Here is a 5918-nt window from a genome sequence, read left to right as displayed (position 1 = left end):
ACACTTTACTACTCTGTTGACAAAATGAAAATAAAATTAACTTTTTTCAGAGAAGTATATATGAACTTCATAAAGACCACAAAACTACAGGAGCTAATTTGGTGAAATCTAAAAAATGACTGTGCCCAGACCCATTCTGGAAATGAGATAACAGAATTTGTCCCTTCATTTCCAGGACTGTTGATAAGAAAGGACTGTTATTCAGGCATACCTCACACAAAGCCACATTGGATGTCAAGGCCCTAAGTTCTATGATCTAGAGAGGGCACAATCTAGGTCACCAGCCATCAGTCTAGGACTTTCTACGTTCTGTGAAGGACTGGAGACAAGGTCTACAGGCATAACAAACAAGAGCCCAGGAAAAGATGAGATAAAACAAAACAAGAGACCAGAGTATTAACCACAAGACCTGAAACTCAACAAGTCTAAACTGAACAAGTCTAAAAGGAAATTAAACTAGATTAGGTAAGAAGAGATTTCCAAAGCTATCATAACTAGGAGAAAAATCAGATAAAGTACTAGTCCTAGGTTAAGATTGGGTCATATTATACTGCATATCAATTCCAGATTAGCCAGCCCTTGCTGGAAGGCCAGGAATTATTTTTTGTCCTTGCTAAGAGATAGGATGCACTGAAATGTCCTGGGAAGCCCAGGACATTCCATCGTTCTACCATTCTCTTGCTCTATGATGTCATTTGTTTCTTGGGAGTAGGCAAGGAATATCCTGAAAAGACACCATGCTCCTTTTATATGTCTGTATCAGCTTCTTGTTAGTACATGAATGAGTTTGTGGGCACTAATCACAGCAGAATAAACCTAGGACTGCGCCTGGGGATATATACAAAAAACATAGGCAAGACTTTTGGAACTGTGGATCTTCAGGGAGCCTGGAGATCCAACTGTAGTGTACACAAGTGACAATCTGCATATGTCAGTGGAGCCTGAAATGTATGGACTACCACCCCTACCACACAAATCCCAGCAGGGAGAGGAAGGTCTTACCTAACATAGATAGACTGGTTTTCTTTCATTCCAACTTTGAATCCACTGATAATTATCGAGATAGGTTGTATTTTTACCCAATATTTAACCCTTTTTCTTCATTCTAACTCTAACCCTAACTGGAGCACTCAGGCTAAACCTAGCCCTAATATATATATATATATATATATATATATATATGAATCCTAATGTTAAAAACAATCCTGTGTTTCACATTCATCCTAGCCTTTATTCAGCTTGAAGTTATAAAATTTATTTTCAGTTTGACACTCAATTTACCACCTTCCTCACACTATATCCCTGGCTGGAACCCTAACCAAAAGTCTAATCCGAATGGTAGCCTGATACTATCACATTGAACAAAAAATACTTCAGTTTTGGTTCATCCACCTGATACTCCATTTGTACTACTTGAAATAAGTTGTAGTTTGCCCTAAATCCTATATAGATAACTATTCAAGTTACCATGTTCCCTAATATGATCCATTACATTCATTGACCTGAAATCCTGGTATTAAGGAAAATACTGTAGTTTCCATTGATCTTAACTTTTCTTGAACACCTAGATCCTAAAATAAATTTCAGATTTACTTAACAAACTAATCCACTTCTAACCCTAACATTATTCCTAACCCTATCCAAAAGCCTAACGATAAAATTAACCTAAGTTCACCTTGAATATTAAATGTATGGAAACTAGTTTATTTAAATTCTACATTTTTTACTTCTAATTATTAGAAGAAAATTCAGCTTTACCCTAAAACTTTTCCTTCCCTAATCCTAACACTAATTACCCTCAAATGCTAAAAGTAACGCAAATACAAAAGTATTCTTTCATCCCAACTAAGAATACACTAATACTTGTTAAAAATAGGTTGCAGTTTAATTCTATACCTAACCCCAATAGAATCACACAAGGCTAAGCCTTATCCTAATTATACATGACTTCTAATATTAATAGCAATCCTATATTTCACATTCATATTAAACTTTAAAATTTATTAGCAGTTTGACCCTCAATTTTCCATTTTCCTAACCTGAAATTTAATGTTGGCTAGAACTGAAACCCTATTCTTCATCGTTGCAAAATCCTACTACATTTAACAAAGTAGTTGATTGATCTCACTTGATACTCTACTCACACATGTTTTTTCCTTAGAGTTTATTTTTACATTTTTTTTATCATAAAGGTAAGATATAGAGGGGTTATAGTTACATAAGTCACGTACTGAGTACATTTTTTTTTTGCCAGTCCTGGGCCTTGAGCTCAGGGCCTGAGCACTGTCCTTGGTCTTTCTCAAGGCTAGAACTCTACCACTTGAGTCACAGCACCACTTCTGGCTTTTTTCTATGTATGTGGTACCAAGGGTAGCGTGCTAGGCAAGCACTCAACCACCAGGCCATACTCTTGGCCCACATTTCTTTTTGAACAGTACCACCCCTCCCTCATTTTCTCCCAGTTGTTTTTTTCCTTCATGATCATCCCCGACACACACAAACTTCTTGAAATAAGATTTTGATTGCTCTAAATACTACAGATTTTCTGACTCTCAAGCTATCTTATTCCCTAATATGATCCATTATATCCACTGACCTCAAATTCTAATATTAGGGGAAATGTATATTTACATTTACCCTAACTTTTCCTGAATGCAAAGATCCTAAATAAGTTTCAGATTTACATAACATCTTACTCATTTCCTTACCCTAACCCTATCCAGAAATTTAATTCTAACCCTAACCTGAAGCAGAAAATTATCCCTAGCCCTAGTCCTAATTACTCTCAAGCACTACAGTTCACCCCAACTTTGAATCAACTGATACTTGTTTAAAATAGGATGTAATTTTATCTAATATTGACCCTTTTCTACATTTTACCCAGAACTCCAACTGGAGTGAGTACTCAGGCTAATCATAATCTCAATTATACACAAATCCTAATATTAACAGCAATTATATCACATTCATCATAACCTTTATTCAACTTGTACTTCTAAAATTTGTTTTCAGTTTGACCTGCAATGTTCTAGTTTCCTAACCCTAAAACCCACCCTAACTCTAACCCAAACTCTGCTCCTAATACCGGCCTAATGTTAAATTTATTTTTTTTAATATTGAGTTTCAATTTATCACACATGATATCCCACTTGTACTTCTTGCAGTAAGTTGCAGTTTGCCCTAGATTCTACACATTTCTTGACCCTCAAGCTATCTTTGGTCCCTATCATGATCCATTACATCCACTGACCTCAAATCCTGGTATCAAGGAAAATACTGTAGTTTCATTGATCCTAACTTTCCTTAAACTCCCAGATTCTAAAATAAGTTTTAGAATAGTGAATGTAAGGAATATATTCAAGTTTCTAAACAATCTCACACATTTTACTTCAATTTCTTAGTGGAAAACTTGGTTTTACCCTAAATCTTACCATTCCATAACCCTAACCCTAACTGGAACCAGAAATCTAACATCACCTTAATGTGAATTATACCTAAATGCTAAAATTAGCACAAATGCTGTAGGTTTCACTCGTTCTAACTTTGATTTAACGCAACCTTCTTAAAACAGGTTGCAGTTTTACCTAGTATCTTACCCTATATCTAAGCCCATCTCTAACCCTTCCTGTAACACTAAGGTTAACCCTAAACCTAATCTTGTCCTCCTAACCTTCCCCTACCCCCTACCCCCACACACAGGATGAGTCAACTAAATCTTCCCTTCCTGTGGAGCTAGAAGAGCCCACAAACACCCAAAAAAGTAAGGACTCATTTCAGAGTTCAGCTTCAATGATGGACCCATCCCAGAGGCCTTCCTGCTGAGCACCTCAGTTATCATTCTCCATCCCAGAATGAAGAATCCCACATCAAAGGAAAATGTGTTCATATTGAACAATATAACCCTGCCTGGAAGGAGCTTAAGATCTAGAAGGAAATAAAAGTTGTAGCAAAAGTTGTTAGTTGCAATACATCCTAAAATAAAGCCAGCATGTTTTGCATAGGGCAGGTAGAGTCATTGGCAGCCCAGTCTACAAGCAGGAAATGGGCCTGTTACCTTTCTCCCATATTTTCTGGAGGAACCTTAAAAGTTAATTAAGTAAAGGGATAATACCAGGGAAGATATTCTCTCCTGAGACTCCTTACTTTTTACTATGTCAGGCATAACTATAAAGCAAAGAAGCTAGTCTCATATAAAAGCAACAGAAATTTATACATCCAAATGAACATACTTGATAGAGTTTTAGAGGGCTAATAAATAACATCTTATTCTTCCTCACCTAGGTATGAAAACTAAATGAAAGACATACACAGGGAGTCACACATATAGAACTAAAATGATCATCAATATTATTGAATGAAGTTTTAAAGGTATGGCCAAGGTTTGTTAATTATTTACTAATAACTTTATTTCCCATTAATCAGAGTCATCTACATAAATCTTTTCTGACATTAAAGCCAAAAATTCTGCAATATAAGAGTAGAAACTGAGCTTCCCATTCCTGGTCCTCTTCAGGATTTAGTTATTCTAGTTCTGTGAATATGAAGTTGAGGCTAGAAAATGGCTAACACTAGGTTGGGTACCAGGAAGTGCCTCTCAGGAGGTTGAGATCTGACGATCATGGTTCAAAGCAAAAAAAAGTCTGTGAGACCCTTATTTCCAATTATCCATAAAAAAGTTAGAGTAGAGGCATAGAGGAGGTATGGTATAAGTGGTAGAATGCCAGCCTGGAGCAAATAAGCCAAGGGAGAACATGAGTCTCTGAGTTCAAGCCCTAGTACTGGTGAAAGCAAAGGGAAGGGAAGGAAGAGAGACAGAGAGAGAGACAGAAAGAGAGACAGAGAGGCAGAGACAGAGAAAAAGAAAGAAGGGAGGGAAGGAAACGAGAAAAAGGGAACAAAAACACAGAAGGAAAGAGAGAAAGAGGAAGGAAGGAATAAAAAGAGAAAAAGAGTGAAGGAAATAAAGAAAGAAAGGAAGGAAGGAAGGAAGGAAGGAAGAAGGAAACGGGCCTGGAGCATAGCCTAGTGGTAGAGTGCTTGCCTAGCATGCATGAAGCCGTGGGTTCAATTCCTCTGTATCACATACTCAGAAAAAGCTAAACATGGTGCTGTAGCTCAAGTGGCAGAGCAGAAGCTTTGTCCAAAAAGTGTCCAAGGAGAGTGCTCAGGTCCCGAGTTCAAGCTCCAGGACTGACAAAAAAGGAAAAAAGGAAGAAAGGAAGGAAGGAAGGAAGGAAGGAAGGAAGGAAGGAAGGAAGGAAGGAAGGAGTAAAATTAAATGGCCAGCACCATTATTCTAAAGGATAGTCCTCCACATAGAGATAATGCCAAGGAAAGATGTGCCTCAGTTCCAGCCTCCATAACCACCTCCTTCCACAGAAGCCTTTGGGCCATGCTCTCCTTCTGCAATGCCACCAGCTCATTGGGGGATCCTCCCTGGGAATCCTACTCAGAGCCTGCCGCATATTCTTTGGATACCTTGGTTATAGAAAAGTTTCATCTCCTAGCACAACATAGTCAAGAATCCTCGGAGGCAAGCTGGTAAGCACTGAGTGTGGTTCTCTTGTGTGTTCTCTCTTCTGATACTGGAGATTATTGATACTTTCATCTAATGGCAGCATTGTGGGATTGGGGGTATGCACACTGTGGTACTGTTTTCTGAAGCTAAAAATTGAGGTGTTGACCGAAAATTTTACAAGAAGGAATAGCAGATACACTAGGTCTCCTTGGCACAGCTCAAAACTTTCTTAAAAAGGACCCAGAAACATAACAAATCAGAGAAATTCTGGATAAGTGGGACTGCATTAAACTGCAGAGCTTCTGCAAAAGACATAGCTAGCAAATTAACTAGAAAGCCTACAGGGTGGGAGAAGATCTTCACTAACCCTACAACGGACAAAGGCCTCATTTCTAAAATG

At 37.9% G+C, this 5918-nt stretch overlaps 1 long non-coding RNA gene across 1 annotated transcript; it reads left to right on the top strand.

Moving 5' to 3' along the window:
• Positions 1 to 276: 276 nt before the first annotated feature.
• On the top strand, positions 277 to 5519 carry LOC150057716 (uncharacterized). Its single transcript, XR_016536778.1, has 3 exons — positions 277 to 465; positions 4282 to 4368; positions 5380 to 5519. It is a non-coding gene; the product is annotated as an uncharacterized LOC150057716 (long non-coding RNA).
• The last annotated feature ends 399 nt before the right edge of the window (positions 5520 to 5918 follow it).

Source organism: Megascapheus bottae, chromosome 10 (genome assembly GCF_031878675.1).
Source record: "Megascapheus bottae isolate mThoBot1 chromosome 10, mThoBot2.hap1, whole genome shotgun sequence".
Classification (NCBI taxonomy): domain Eukaryota; kingdom Metazoa; phylum Chordata; class Mammalia; order Rodentia; family Geomyidae; genus Megascapheus; species Megascapheus bottae.
Note: the sequence above shows the minus strand (reverse complement) of the source record. Positions and strands in the feature narration are given on the sequence as shown.